The 15,774-nt window shown below is 38.9% G+C and overlaps 1 pseudogene; it reads right to left on the bottom strand.

Moving 5' to 3' along the window:
• Positions 1–6,101: 6,101 nt before the first annotated feature.
• On the bottom strand, positions 6,102–8,344 carry LOC132172228 (berberine bridge enzyme-like 28; annotated as a pseudogene).
• Between the last annotated feature and the right edge of the window lie 7,430 nt (positions 8,345–15,774).

Here is a 15,774-nt window from a genome sequence, read left to right as displayed (position 1 = left end):
GGTTTAATTATCAGAATTTAAAAGATTAAAATTAACTTAATTAAAAGAGAATGATTTGTTTGTGTAAATTTGAAGTGCATAAAATAAACAGAAATAAAAGAAGTAAATGTATGAGAGAGAAAGTAGGGTATTGACTTCACCACAATCCGCACATCAATGGTTAACCATATTTAATTCTAGCAATTCATTCTATGCATGTTATAATTTCAACAAGAAAACATATAAAAATAATCTCATACAATCAATGGAATAGCATAACCCATCTTCGGTTGGCACGGACCGTCTACCTAAATTACACTAAACTAGGGTGTAGTACGATCCGTCTTCCCTAGGCATGGCCTATCTAACCCTATTGATTGCATGCTAATTAAGAACCATTGTATAACCATCATTCTTATAATCACAGAAAATAAGAATGATTTGAGTTCAATAATAGTAAAATAATTTCTAAGACAAGATAAGAATTTTACTAATATTGATTTGGAATTTAAAGAACAACTGCATTTAATATGAAGAACAGAAATCAACTGTAGCAATCCTCAGAGTTATACAATCACATGCATAAATTGAAAGACTAAAAATTAAATACAATCAAGCCATTGTGCTTAGAAAGGGCTACATCAATACCCCACAATTGGGTTTAGCTACTCATGATCTTCTAAGCTACTCATGATCTTCTAAGCTCCACAGACTATTTTACTGAATTTTTGCTCTAAAAGCGGTGTGTCTATTTACAATGTTTAGAGCCCTATTTATAGGAAATTGGAAAACCCTAAAACCCTAGAAATCCTCAAAAAGTCGGAAGTCAGTCTCCCAGTCCAATTGGGAGACTGAAATCCAAGTCCATGCTGGAGAGGGATTCTTGCCGTGCACTGTACGCTCGTGTGCGCTCGATCCAAGATTTGGTGCGCGCGAGCGCAGGCATGAGCTCGATCCTTGGCCGCAGACGCTCGAGCACAGGTGCACTCGATCCCAGGAGTGATGCGCTCGATCCTAGATCCAGACTGCTCAACTTTTTGATCTTTTAAGCCCAATTTCCAATGGTTTGTCAAATAAGACCTGAAACATAAAAACAAAACAAAATCAAACAAATAACAATGCTAAGGAATTAACATACGTAAATTAAGGGGCTTGAATGTGCAACATTCGGCGCTTATCTGTAGTTGTTCACTACATGCACATTACATCAACATTCTTAATTAAGCTGTGCGTTGGATAAAATCTGGTATATATCTTATTTTTAATATGTGAGTCATGCATACATAAGGTAGTGAATATTTCATACATTGTATATGTAATTAATTGGGTGCGTGCTGTTTTTTGCAAGTTACCATGAGTGGTCGGGGGAAGACAAGAGGAGGGAGGGTCTCGTCTTTAGTGCGGCAGTCTATGTCACATGGGTCTCCATCACAAGACCTTGATGACAGCGAGCAACAAGACGTTGCTCATCTTATGGGGATGCAGGAGGGATATCGATTAGTACTTTCAGGTGATATGGAAGGGGAGATCCCTTTCCATAATCTATACGGTCAGGCAGGCATGGCCCAGATGGGGTATCGGCCTGACATCCAACATAGCGTAGGTACGGAAGAAAGTTGTTTTGAAAGATTGAAAGTTTCTAACTATAGAAACTGCGATATCAATTATATTTAACTACAACTACAAATTCATAAAATTCTAAACATTCTAAAAAAATACAAAGCAGGTTCCGTGGACAGTGAGACAGAGGCCTAGGAAGACATGACTGGTGGGATAGGTGCCACGGATGACCCTGCTCCCGCCGACCGATTAGGCCCTTGGCAAGTCTGGATGATAAGTAATGCATATAAGTCTTAATTACTTGTAGTTAGTATTCAATTCTAAAAAACTTACATCGGTAATTTTTAATCTGTTACGTACCGATCCCGATGGGAACACTGTTATTGAGGTGGTCACCATTCGTGACTCGCACAGGTTGCCGAGGGTCCCCGCCGGCAAAAGAATCATACTTGAGTTCAATGCTTCATGGCAGCTCGTCAGCTTTAGCGCCACAAGGTTTAGACGGATGGCCGGACACGTCGTTAGGAGCGGCAATTATGTCCGAATACCGGACGACTGGACGAAGGTACCGTTGTGTACCACGGAGGATATATGGGATGCCTTGATGGTATGTGTATTTTATTGTGTCAAACAATCCTAATGTATGTATATATACAATCTAAGTTGTACACACACACACACACACACACACACACACATATATATATATATATATATATATATATGTGTGTGTGTGTGTGTGTGTGTGTGTGTGTGTGTGTGTGTGTCTATATACATATCAACATATATTTTAGGTTTTTTTAATTTATCAATTTTGAACTTGTGCAGGTAGATTTTTTCGTCCCGCCCGAGTGCAACTTGGAAGCCATAAAAATGACGCATTCAGTGATATGGGCAAAAAGTTGAGGACTTGGAGGCACGAGCTAAAAAAAATCTTGCCATTACGACAGATGATACTCCCATCACCGTACGGGCGAGAGTGGGGCAAGATAAGCTCGCGGGGTACAACGCCGTCGACTTGGAGATATTGTTAGAGAGATGGTGTAGCCAGAAGAACAACGTAGGTCATGAGTTATACTATAATGTTGTGTAGTGTTAGTAATTGTAATTGTGTTAGTATTAACATATTAAGAATGTTAATTGTGTAGGATTATACGGCGTATATGAAGAGCTTGTGAGCATTGAATAATACGCCCTATTGCACCGAGTCGAAGAGCTACACACGGGTGACACATGAGGAGGTCAGTGTGTAATTTACCCTATACTTATAGATGTAAACATTTTATCTATAGATATATTTAAACATATATGTATGTTCTATTTTTTCGGCAAGCCATACATCTGGGCACTCCTACTCATGCACAAAATTACATCCGCACATACACGAAGAAGGATGGTGCATATCTGAATGACATAGTGAAGGAGAGATGTGTATGCTACTCACCTTAACTCTGTTTTGCTTATATATGTGATAATTTATTTGCGATTAACTGTTGTACGACCCACTGACTCAATAGTTAATGTAACATATAGGAGAGGATGCAGGAGCTTATACCCACCGACCCTGCAGCCTCGTCTAGTGTGACAGAAGGGATGGTCAGGTGGGTGCCGAACGACGCGTACGCCCCGGTGCTTGGAATAAGCTTGAGTACACTGGCAGGGTTCGGCAGGCTAGACCGAATATTTTGCCTGTGTTGGGCCACATACACTTGTACTATACACCGTCACAGGCACGATCACAAAACACCGGGTACTCCACGATCTCACAAGAAACACTTGACAGAGTGCTTGAGGCGGAAAGGGAAAAGCACAAGGAAGAGATAGGTGCCTTGTTGACCGAGAACAATGCGCGGGTAGCTCAGCAAGTGGCAGAGTAGATGGCGGCGAACAATGCGCGGTTGGCTCAACAGGAGGCTCAAATGACAGTAATGTTTGATGCCCATTTTTGCCAGCTGAGGAAATGATGCGGTCGAGCTTCACGCCAAACAGAGCTTCCCCGCCCTTTGCGATTGTGCGCTCGTCGGTCAATAGTGGATCAGGTAATGACATTTTTTAATGGTCAATGTGGTTTTAGAACTGTCCCTATATATATGTGCACTTCTAAATTTAGAGTTTGAATATGTTGTAGTCATTCTCATTAATGATGTTGTAAATCTTGTTGAATTTGTAGTCATTCTCATTAATGATATTGTAAATCTTGTTGAATTTAGTTTATATATCATGGTTGGTTTGGTGGTGGATGTGGGTTAGAGCTTTGCATTTGAAGTGTTTGGTATTATGAGATGGACCACTATGGTCCTTGTTGAATATTGTTTGGTGCATTTGATTTTATCACGAAAATATGTTGAGGATGTAGATATAAATTGGGGAAACTTCACTGAAGACCCCTGAGCTTTCACCCGATTTGATAAACCCCCCATAAACTTCAAAATTTCTCAATTTAGTCCCCTAAACTTTTAATTGCTCTCAATTTGGACCCCTCCATCAGATTTTAAACGTTACATGACGTTTATGCTCCTGACTTTTGTATAAAATTCCAACTTCCAAAACTTTTTTTTTATTTTCAAAAAAACAAAAATCAGGGATATTTTGGTTTTTTTTTTTGTATTTTTAACTGCTAAAATTGACGGAAGGATCCAAATTGAGAGCAATTGAAAGTTCAGGGGACTAAATTGAGAGATTTTGAAGTTTAGGGGGAGTATTTCAAAACGGGTGGAAGTTCGGGGTCTTCAGTGAAGTTTCCCCATATAAATTTGAATTTGTTGAGTATGATGTCCTTTGTTTACATAGTGAAGTTGCTCTGATTGTTTGTTTTATCATTTGCAGGTAGTGGATTTCATTTGTTTGGTAAATATTGTTTGGTGATTGTTTGTTTTATCATTTGCAGGTAGTGGACATCATGGAGAGGATGCTACCGATGATCAGCATTGAACGTCTGGTTGGTCATTCGCACTTGTTGTACATAAGCTATTTTGTTAATGTAAATGTATTTGTGATAGTTATCTTGATGTACATAGTTAGATATATTTCATCTCACAGAGATAGTTTTATTGGTGTATATTATGCTATTTGTAGTTGGTGTATAGTTTTTGTGGTTGGTCATTCGCACTTGGTATATATGTCATTATTTGTGTCTTGAAGCTAGTTTTAGTTGATGACTTGTGATCGACGTTAATAGATATGAATTATGTTATTTACATGGATCGATGGATAAATTGTATATTATTTGCACGGATCCAAATTGTATATCAGGTTAATTGTAATCCAAAATTCGGGTACAACCCCGATAAAATTCAAAAAATATATAGGGGGGAGAAAAATTTTAAAAATCACCAAATTTTCTGACCTGTCGTGTTTTGACACGTTAGAAAATTCTGGCACATCCAAAAATTCTGACGTGCTAGAAAAATGACACGTTAGAATTTTCTGACGTGCCAGAAAGTGACATGGCATAAATTTTTCTTACGTGTCACTTTCTGGCACGGCAGAAAAATTTATGACATGTCATTTTTCTGGCACGTCAGAAAAATTTCTACCGTGTCACTTTCTAGCACGTCAAAAAACTTTTGAAAGTGACACGTAAGAAATTTTTTTTAACGTGCCAATTTTGACAAGTCAGAAAATTCTGATGTGTTACATTTGACACGTCCGAAATTTTCTATTTCTGATACCCCAAATTTTAACGCCTGACACATGTCAAAAACGCCCCGTCAGGAAAGCTTTCTGACGTGTCAGACCACCTGACACGTCAGAAAACTCATGTCAGCAAAAAATTGATTTTTTGTAGTGAGGCCAAACGGGGTGTTCGGCCACCCCAGCATAATTCTTCTTTTCTTTTTATTTTGGATTTTAAAAAAAATAATAAAATATGTGATTGGGGCATTTTGAAAAAGGATAAAAAAAAAAAAAAAAAAAGGTTCAGAATAGTCGAATTGCAACAATTTGAAAGTTTGGGGGGTCAAGTGTCACAATTTTAAACATTTGAGATAAAAGTGCAAATGAATGAATTGTTTAGGGGGTAAAATGTATTTTCCCCTAATATGCATGAGTTGCAGATTCTGAAATTTCACTCATTCTGCCCCCATACGGATTCAGGAGCATTTAAGTTGTTTCTCCCTCTTTCTCGTAAAACCTTTGCCAGATGCCTTCCAACCCAAGTTCTGGAATTGGTTCCTGGACATAGTCAGATTTTGCTTTGAAAAGGGATCTGATGGGACTGTGCAGCAATCAAATGAAGAAAACCTTAGGAAGCTCTGATTTGGTTAACTTCCCAACATCAGAGTAGTTCATTCATATATATATATATATAGCCAAGGCTTAGTACAAGATAAATTACGGAGGAAGTACAAACAACAAAGCACAAAAAGGAAAGCCACATGTAGAATACGGTTGTTGCTTGCTTAAATCCTGGAGAGAAGCAAAATATATATGGCTGAGGGGTTGCTTGCCACAGGAAGCATGGAGAGCTGTTTGGGCGTGAATCCTGGCTGTTAGTTGGGCCGTCAGTCAGCTTGAGTCATGGCCTTTTAATCACCTTGACTAATGGGATTTTATCCTTAACACTAATCACCTCTCTTCTTCCACCCGGATGAAAAAGGTGGGATGCTTTGTTTATTTTTAAAGAAATTAGCAGGATCAACTACAGTCTTCACAGGCACTAACCTGTCAAAGTTGCTCTTGAAATACTTATTACCCCATATCCTCGCCCGTCTATAGCTTGTGTTGCCTTTACCATTTGTTCCGATGTCAAGGTCCCAGTAATTCACATATGCACCTCTTGTAGATTTCGAAACGTAGGGAGCCATGCAGCTGTAAAGCCTTCTGATCCAACTTATATGCCTTTTGGATGCCGCAGTTTCTTCTTCTTCTTCCCAGTACACTACTTATTGGATTTTGTAGATAGTACCAACTCTATGTGGGAAAGGAGTTGCAGATTCCGACATTTCACTCATTCTGCCCCCATATGGAGTCAGAAGTATTAAAGCTTCAACCCTAATAGCAACTCAATTCAAAGGCCTGCTAAAAAAGAAAAATGATCAACAGTGCCTAAGTGAGAATTTGAGTAAGTTAGATAAAAAGAAATAATAATAATTGAGAATGAGTAAGGATAGATTTCACCGTGTCTTTTGTGGAGGCGGGCATGCTCCTTTTATAGAGTAGGGAAAGTGAGTTGGAGAAGGACTCTCACTTAACTCCCTCAAAATATGGAGTTTGTTGAGAGGATCGAGCTGAAGTTTGTTGTGTAGAGATCTTCCCACGATAATCTCCAAAGAAGTTATGAGGCGATCCAATGATAATCTACAGAGAGGTTACGTGGCAATCCCATGATAATCTCTGGAGAGGTTATATGGTGCTCTGAAGACGTACCTAGTCTCTATTTGGTAGGATTTAGTTTGTTATCCTCTGATTTGGTTGTTGGAGAGTGATTATACTTCCCTAATTATTGGGGTAGCATAAGATGGCGCATAACTGAATGATTTGGGGGCGGACCAGGCGATGACACATACGTTTGGAAACGTGCGCTTGGCAGCTTAGTGGGTCGTGGCCTTTAAGCCATAGTGGGCTTTCTATTTGGGCCTGCTGGAAATATTTGGTATCAACAAAGCTGATTCTGCCTCTTTCTCGGAAAGCCTTTTCCAGATCCATTCCAACCCAAGTTCTGGAATAGGTTCTTGGACATAGTCAGATTTTGCTTTAAATGGGGCTCCTATGAGAAGAGTCCTATTGAGCAAAACATTCAAGGATTCGCCACTTGGGAATCCTTCAAAGTAGAGGATAGATTCAATCCAACTTTTTTCAATACAATCTTCTCTCATCAAACCCAGCTCAGGGAAGCTCTGTTGCATCATTGGAAGGAGCTTATCAATCCTTCCAAGATACAAGGAATTGAATGAAGCTTGGATGGTCCTCTTCCCTTCTTGGCTGGAATTTACACTTGTTAAGTTGACGCGGATGAACAAGTCTTCATGAAGCTTGGCTGCAACATATTGCCAGCAAAGAACAAGCTTGGTGGCATTTTGTTCTAAGTTCCGGCTAACTGTGAAAACAGTCACAGTTGATGGAACATGAACCAATTTTATTTTCCATGCTAGAATGATTCCAAAGCTTCTCCCTCCTCCTCCTCGAATCACCCAAAACAGATCCTCTCCCATGGATCCTCTGTCAAGGATTCTACCCTTAACATCAACCAATTGCGCATCAATAATATTGTCAGCAGCAAGACAATATTTGCGCAACATTGTGCCGTACCCTCCGCCGCTAAAGTGTCCACCAACGCCCAGAGTCGTGGCAATTCCTCCCGGAAAGCCAAGAGTTCTACTTTTCTCGGCGATCCTATAATAAACTTCACCGATTGTTGCACCAGATTGAACCCACGCAGTGATATTCTTTGCATCAACACTGATGGATCGAAGATCAATCAGATCAATTAAAAGAAACGGCACATCTGAAACATAAGAAAGACCCTCATAATCGTGGCCGCCGCTTCGAACTCTTACTTGCATGCCATGTGTTCGGGAACAATTGATGGCGGCTTGGATGTGGGAGACAAGCGATGGTGTAACAATTACAAGAGGTTTTGGGGTGGCGGGTGTCGAGAATCTGGGGTTTTGTATGGAGAATTGTATGACAGATGAATATGAGGAGTTGGATGAAGTGTAAATGACTTCAGAAATTGAGCTGGAGTTTCCAGAATTAAGTGTCAGGCACTGAAGAAAGTTTTCGTGAGTGTGAGCTGAAGTTGCCCATGAAAATGAGAGAATGAGAGCGAAGGCAAATGGAACACAGATGAGCCAACAGGCTTCATTTTCGTGAGTGTATCGGTGCTTTGAAATGTCATCGCATGTATGTCAAATTTATGTTTGTTAATTGTTATTCAATCAATCCCCCCAATACATTCTCCTTGGGTGATTAGATTTGGACAAAGGTGTAGACGATTAAACACTCAAGAAAATAATTAGGGGTAATTACTTTTTTTTTTTTTTCATGAACTACAACGCATTTTCACTTTATACCCATGAACTACCAATTAACCCTACTGCTCGACCCTCATGAACTATCATTTTGTGCCCAAAACCCCAATCCTGTCAGTCAAAGACGTTAACTCAGACGGTCAAAGTAACAATATGTAGTAGTTCATGAGGGTAAAGTGATAATGAATTGTAGTTCATGAGAGCATAGTGACGGGTAGATCGTTTGAGTTAACACCTTTGACTAACATAAAGGGTATTTGACTGACGGAAGTGGGGTTTTTGACACAAAAATGATAGTTTATGGGGGTTGAGCAGTAGGTTTAGTAGTTCATAGGATAAAGTGAAAATGCGTTATAGTTCATAGGAAAAAAAGGTAATTACCCCAAATAATTAAGTTTATTACTAATAATTTTAGAATAACTTGAATTAATTAATGAAATAAATTACGCATAAAATAATTTAAAATAATAAATATAATAATAATAATGACTTTTTCATAATTGAAAGGTTAGAGTAAAAACAAAAGAAAGCAAAAAAAAAAAAAAAAAAAAAAAGAAAAGAAGAAGAGAAGTGACAGGAGGGAGAGAAGGCCTGCCGAGTTTTGGGAAAAGGGATTATCCAACCATTGCCTTACATGTAGTACCGGAGAAAATTATCTTTTTATTTTAAAACTTTATCTCTTATAAATTCTACATTACTTCACCCCATATTAATGTTATCTTTATTGTCCTAAACTCCTAAAGCAGACACCATTGGCATTGAATGTTGAAAGGTGAATCAATTTTGGGTACCCATAAAAAATCAGAGACACCCCTAAACTAGAAAATGCTGACCCCCCCCCCCCCCCCCCCCACCCTATAACTTTAGGGTTCTATACAAAGATGGGACATGCCACGTAGGTGAAAGGATTGGTGTCCCATGTAAAAGATATATGCATACAAGTATACAATCACGACGTGGGATGTTTATAAATACGAGAATAATAAATAAAATTAGTAATTAAAGAATAAAGAGGTAAATAATAAAATAACAGTGCTTTTGGCTTTAATTCTACCATGAAATATTTCATTGCAGAATTGATGATACATGGAGCAATTAAAAGGATTTATATTTTGTTGCCGTAATTGATCTATTTTCGTTTCCGAATGTTCAAAGTTTGATAAGTTAAATGATTTTAGAGAAATACTGCCAGTCAATTATCAATTAATTGGTCTTGGGAAATTGCTAGTAACACTCCAAGTTGATAAAAATTAGTTAGTTTAATTTTGGAGACGTTACATATACATTATTAGAGCATTATGCTCTGAAAACTATTGGTAATAGTGTGAGATTCCTAAGTCTTATTCCTTTGAATGGGGCTCGGAGGCGGAGCAAGGAGTTAGTTATCAGTTAATTAATTTTTTTAGGGCTTTACAAGGTTTTAAAATGATTGTTCAGAACATTACAAAACAATTTTTAGGGATAAAAGTAAAATTGCTCCTTGTGGTTGTCCTAATTACAAATCACCCCCTGTGGTATAACAAATAATTTATAGGTGCCTGTAATTGGCCAAAATTACAAACCACTTTTTGTGGTATAAAAAATAATTTATAGGTCCTTAGAGTAGGCCAAAATAACAATTTACCACCTGAAATCAAATTTCGTTAAGTAACTTAACAGAATTCACAACTTTGTTATGTCATACCCAATAAAAATGCAATACGTGTTATTATGAATTCTATCTTTAAAAAATGACAACTAGGATTTTGTACATTATTTTAGGACACCAACTAAGATTACAAATCAGATCTCACTCCACATCATACTGTTACAGTAAGTTAACATATTCTCTTCTATCTCCAAAATTTTACCCTATGCGTAAGCCCCTCCCATTTTCATCTTCTTCACCGCGATTTGAGAGCCTTTTGCAAGAATTTGACAGTTGCATTCTGTGAAGCGGTAGAAGAGATTATGTTAATTTACTATAGTGGTATGATGTGGAGTGATAACTAATATATAATCTTAGTTGGCATCCTAAAAAGATGTGAAAAATCCTAGTCGTCATTTTTGAAAATCATGAATTAATAATAACACGTTTCGTGTTTTTAACTGGTTATGACGTGGCACGATAACAAATTTTGTTAAGTTGCTTAATGAAAATTGATTTCAAACAATAAACTGTTATTTTGGCCTCCCCAAAAGATCTATAAATTATTTTTTATAGTACATGGAGTGATTTGTAATTTAGGCCAACTACAAGGACTTATAAATTATTTTGTATACCACATAGAGTAATTTGTAATTTAGACCCATCCTAGAGACCAATTTTGTATTTATCCCCAATTTTTAAAATTAAAAAATAGTTTCAATGACTTTTTTATTTGGATTAAAGATCTTGTATTTGTTGTTCTATAAAAAAAGATAGTAATATATATGTGTGTGTGTGCGCGCGTGCCAAAGGGGCAACTCAATCAGCTGAGGACCATGCCTCATGAAGCGGAGGTCATTAGTTCGAATGATCCATTTCCCTCTAGTATGGACATTGTCAGAATTGGTGACTTGTTTTCACAAGTCTTACCGTGGGCCCCACAGCAGTATGGCATCCCATACTTTTGACTTATGTTTTCTCTCTCACACGTCCACTTTGGCTTCTCCATTCATTGAGCTTCTTCTAGAAGCTGCTTTGTTGTTGTTTTTTTTAAGCCATTCGGTCATCAAGAGGAGAGGAGAGGCAGCAACTTTAGCAAGAAAAAGAGAGAAAGAAGAAAAGAAAGAATGCCGAGAGAGAGAGACTTGTGTTGCAAAGAGAAGAAGAGATACACCATTTTTCTTCATTTTGATCTCACTTTTGGAGTTCTGAAATACTTAGAGAATATTTTCTCTTTTGTATCTAATTCTCTTTTGAGTGAGATTGGGGTGTATTGGGGCTTTTGGGTTTGAGTGGTTTTGTTTGTACTACTCTTTGTACTCCACTCTTTTGTTAGTGAATTTCTCCTGGATCGTCTCCGCCAGTGGATGTAGGCTTGTTAAGCCGAACCACTTAAATCTTGGTGTCTTGTGTGGTTGTATCATTTTTCTATTCTGCACTTTTCTACTTCTTTGGTGATCTTGGAATTTGCATTTGTCACAACAAACTGGTATCAGAGCTCGGGTATTTATTTTGTGCGATGGCTACTGCAAAATTTGAAGTAGAGAAGTTTGATGGTCAGAATAGTTTTAGCCTTTTGCGCATCAAGATGCGAGCTTTTTTACGACAACAAGGCTTGGCGAAGATTTTGGATGGCGAGGTGCCATCAACATCATCAACGGAGAAAATGAAGGAACTTGAATAACAAGCCCACAGTGCAATTTTGTTGTCTCTTTCAGATGGAGTTTTAAGAGAAGTTGCCGATGAAGAAACAGCCGCTGGACTTTGGAAGAAGCTGGAGAGCTTGTACATGAAGAAATCCCTCACAAACCGATTGTATTTGAAGCAACGGTTATATACCCTCAAGATGAAAGAAGGTATGCCTCTTCGTGATCATCTTGATGACTTTAATAGAATTATTTTGGATTTGAAAAATATTGATATTAAAGTAGATGATGAGGATCAAGCCTTGATTTTGTTGTGTTCACTACCGGATGCCTTTGAAAATTTTGTTAATTCAATGTTGTACAGTAGAGATACTATCTCCTTAGCTGATGTTAAATCTGCTTTAAATTCTATGGAGTTGAGGACAAATTGAATAGTAAAGGTAGTGATAATCAGGCAGAGGGTTTATTTGTTAAGGGTCGTTCAGAAAATTCTTCTAATTTTAGAGGTCGATCTAGTGAGAGGGATTCGGGTAAAAGTAAATCAAGAGGCCGATCGCAGTCCAGGTCAAAGAAGAAAGTAAAGTGTTACTACTGTAAAAAGTATGGGCATTATAAATCCGATGTCCGAAGTTGAAAAATAAAGAGGAAGGTGACAAGCAAAGTTCCTCTTCTGTGGCTAGTGTCGTGGAAGGAAATTCTAAGGGTTCAAACCTTGTCCTTGCAGTTACCGTTTCTAATGATTGTTCTAACGACAAGTGGGTCCTTGATACTGCTTGTACATTTCATATGTCCCCTAAAAGGGATTGGTTTACTACCTATGATTCAGTCAATGGTGGTTCAGTCTTGATGGGAAATAATGTTGCCTGCACGATTGTTGGTATTGGTACAATCAGAATTAGGATGCATGATTGGATTGTGAGGACTTTGACGAATGTTCGACATATACCAGATTTGAAAAAAAATCTTATTTCATTGGGCACTTTGGACTCCCTTGGATACAAGTATTCCGGTGAAGGTGGAGTCATTCGGGTTAGCAAAGGCTCATTGGTTATAATGAAAGGTAACAAGGTTGATGGCCTCTACTTTCTTTAGGGTAGTACTGTAACAGGTTCAGCTGCTGTGTCTTCTTCAGATGATCCAGATTCAGACACTACCCGGTTATGGCATATGCGGTTGGGTCATATGAGTGAGAGGGGTATGACAATCCTAAGCAAACGGGGTTTGCTTTGTGACCAGAAAACAGGATCTCTTGACTTTTGTGAGCATTGTGTGTTCGGGAAACAGTGCAGAGTCAAGTTCAATATAGGCATCCACAGAACAAGCGGTAGATTGGATTATATCCATTCAGATCTATGGGGTCCCTCTCAGGTTCCATCAAAGGGTGGTGCTCGATACTTTGTTACATTTATTGATGATTATTTGAGAAAAGTCTGGGTGTATTTGTTGAAGAAGAAAAGTGATGTGTTTGTCACTTTCAAGCAATGGAAGACATTAATTGAGAATCAGACTGGAAAGAAAATCAAGCGACTTAGAACATACAACGGCATGGAATTTTGTGGTGGTGAATTTAATAAATTCTGTAAGGGTGAAGGCATCGCTAGACATCGCACAGTTAGTCATACTCCACAGCAAAATGGGGTCGTTGAGCGGATGAACAGGACTCTCTTGGAGAGAGCGGGTTGCTTACTTTCAAATGCCGGGTTGTCTAGAGATTTTTGGGCTGAGGCGGTCAATACTGCTTGCTATTTGATCAACCGTTCTCCATCAACAGCCATTGATTGTAAAACTCCTTATACCTGCTGATTATTCATTTTTAAAAACTTTTGGTTGTCCTGCTTATTGTCATGTGAATGATGGTAAGCTTGAGCCTAGGTCAAGGAAATGTATATTTCTATGCTATGCCGATGGGGTGAAGGGATATAGATTGTGGTGTTCTGATCCTAAATCACCTAAGTTTATAGTCAGTAGAGATGTTGTATTTGATGAATCTGCTATGCTTCACCCGAGAAAGGAGTCTATTGTTTCTGCAGGAAAGGAGCAGGGTTCTAGCAAGGAGGTGGAGCTTCAGGTGGAGGGTTCATAGAGGGTGCGAGATAACACTCAAGATCAGCCCGTTACAGATGTTCATGATTCCAGTTCTAATGATGATGATCCACAAGAAGAGCAAGAGACCAGTATTGTGGCTGGTAGACAGAGGAGGCAGATTAGGCCACCTCAGAGATATGGCTATGCAGATTTGGTAGCATATGCACTTATTGTGGCAGAGGACACTGCAGTCCAGGAGCCTTCCACTTACTCAGAAGCTGTCACAAATAGTGAGTCTGCTCAATGGGTTATTGCCATGAATGAGGAGATTGAGTCTCTTCATAAGAACCAAACATGGGAATTGGTGAAATTGCCTAAAGACGCTAAAACTGTTGGTTGTAAATGGATCTTCAAGAAAAAGGAAGGAATCCCAGGTGTTGAAGATGCAAGGTTCAAGGCACGTTTGGTACCAAAGGGCTATAGTCAGAGAGAAGGTATGGACTTCAATGAAGTTTTCTCTCCTGTTGTGAGACATAGTTCTATTCATGTTTTACTTGCCATGGTTGCTCTAAATGATTTGGAACTTGAGCAACTTGATGTGAAAACTGCGTTTCTGCATGGAGAGCTTGAGGAAACCATTTACATGCATCAGCCAGAGGGGTTCATTGTTGAAGGTAAAGAAGATCATGTTTGTCGGTTGAGGAGGTCGTTGTATGGTTTAAAACAATCTCCAAGACAGTGGTACAAGCGCTTTGACAGCTTTATGATCGGACATGGTTACACAAGAAGTAGCTATGACAGCTGTGTGTATTACAGGCAATTGTCAGATGGTTCTTCTGTTTATTTGTTACTCTATGTGGATGACATGCTTATTGCTGCTAAAAGCATGTTGGAGATTAAGATATTGAAATCTATGTTGAGTGATGAGTTTGAAATAAAGGATTTGGGTGCTGCGAAGAAAATCCTGGGTATGGAGATTCGCAGGGATAGAAAAGCGAGAAAGTTGTACTTGTCGCAGAAAAAGTACATTGAGAAAGTACTTGAACGCTTTGACATGCATAATTCTAAACCAGTGAGTACTCCACTTGCAGCTCATTTTAGACTTTCAGCAACATCAGCGCCACAGAGTGAGGAGGAGGAGCAGTTCATGTCACGTGTTCCTTACTCCAGTGCAGTTGGAAGCATCATGTATGCTATGGTGTGCACTCGTCCAGATAATTCACGGGCAGTCAGTGTTGTTAGTCGCTACATGGCGAATCCGGGCAAGGTTCACTGGCAAGCAATGAAATGGATACTCCGTTATTTACAGGGCACTACAGATGTTGGTTTAGTCTATGATAGAGACAGTGGTATCAGTCCAGTGTTACTGGTTATGTTGATTCAGATTATGCTGGTGATTTGGATAAGAGAAGATCTCTGACAGGTTTTGTTTTCACTCTCTCGGGGTGTGCCATTAGTTGGAAAGCGACTTTACAGTCGACGGTTGCATTGTCCACTACGGAGGCAGAGTATATGGCAGCAACAGAGGTAGTGAAAGAAGCAATTTGGCTCAGAGGTTTGGTTAGTGATCTGGGTTTGCAGTAGGATAAGACTGTTGTATTTTGTGATAGCCAGAGTGCAATACATTTGACCAAAAATCAAATGTATCATGAGAGAACCAAACACATTGCTGTCAGATATCATTTTCTTCGGGAGGTCGTGACACAAGGTGATATCATAGTAAAGAAAATTACTACGGCGGAAAATCCAGCAGACATGTTGACTAAGCCACTTCCAATCCTCAAGTTCAAGCATTGCTTAGGCTTGATTGGTGTTTGTAGTTTGTAATTACCCTTAGGGGTGTTGGAGGAGACATCTTGAGGAGATTTCAGTTGAAGACTTGATGAAATTCAAGTCAACGTGGAGATTTGTCAGAATTGGTGACTTGTTTTCACAAGTCTTACCGTGGGCCCCACAGCAGTATGGC

This window comes from Corylus avellana, chromosome 1, assembly GCF_965113065.1.
Source record: "Corylus avellana chromosome 1, dhCorAvel1.hap1.2, whole genome shotgun sequence".
NCBI lineage: Eukaryota > Viridiplantae > Streptophyta > Magnoliopsida > Fagales > Betulaceae > Corylus > Corylus avellana.
The sequence above is the reverse complement of the archived record's forward strand: the minus strand, read 5'-3'. Positions and strand labels throughout refer to the sequence as shown.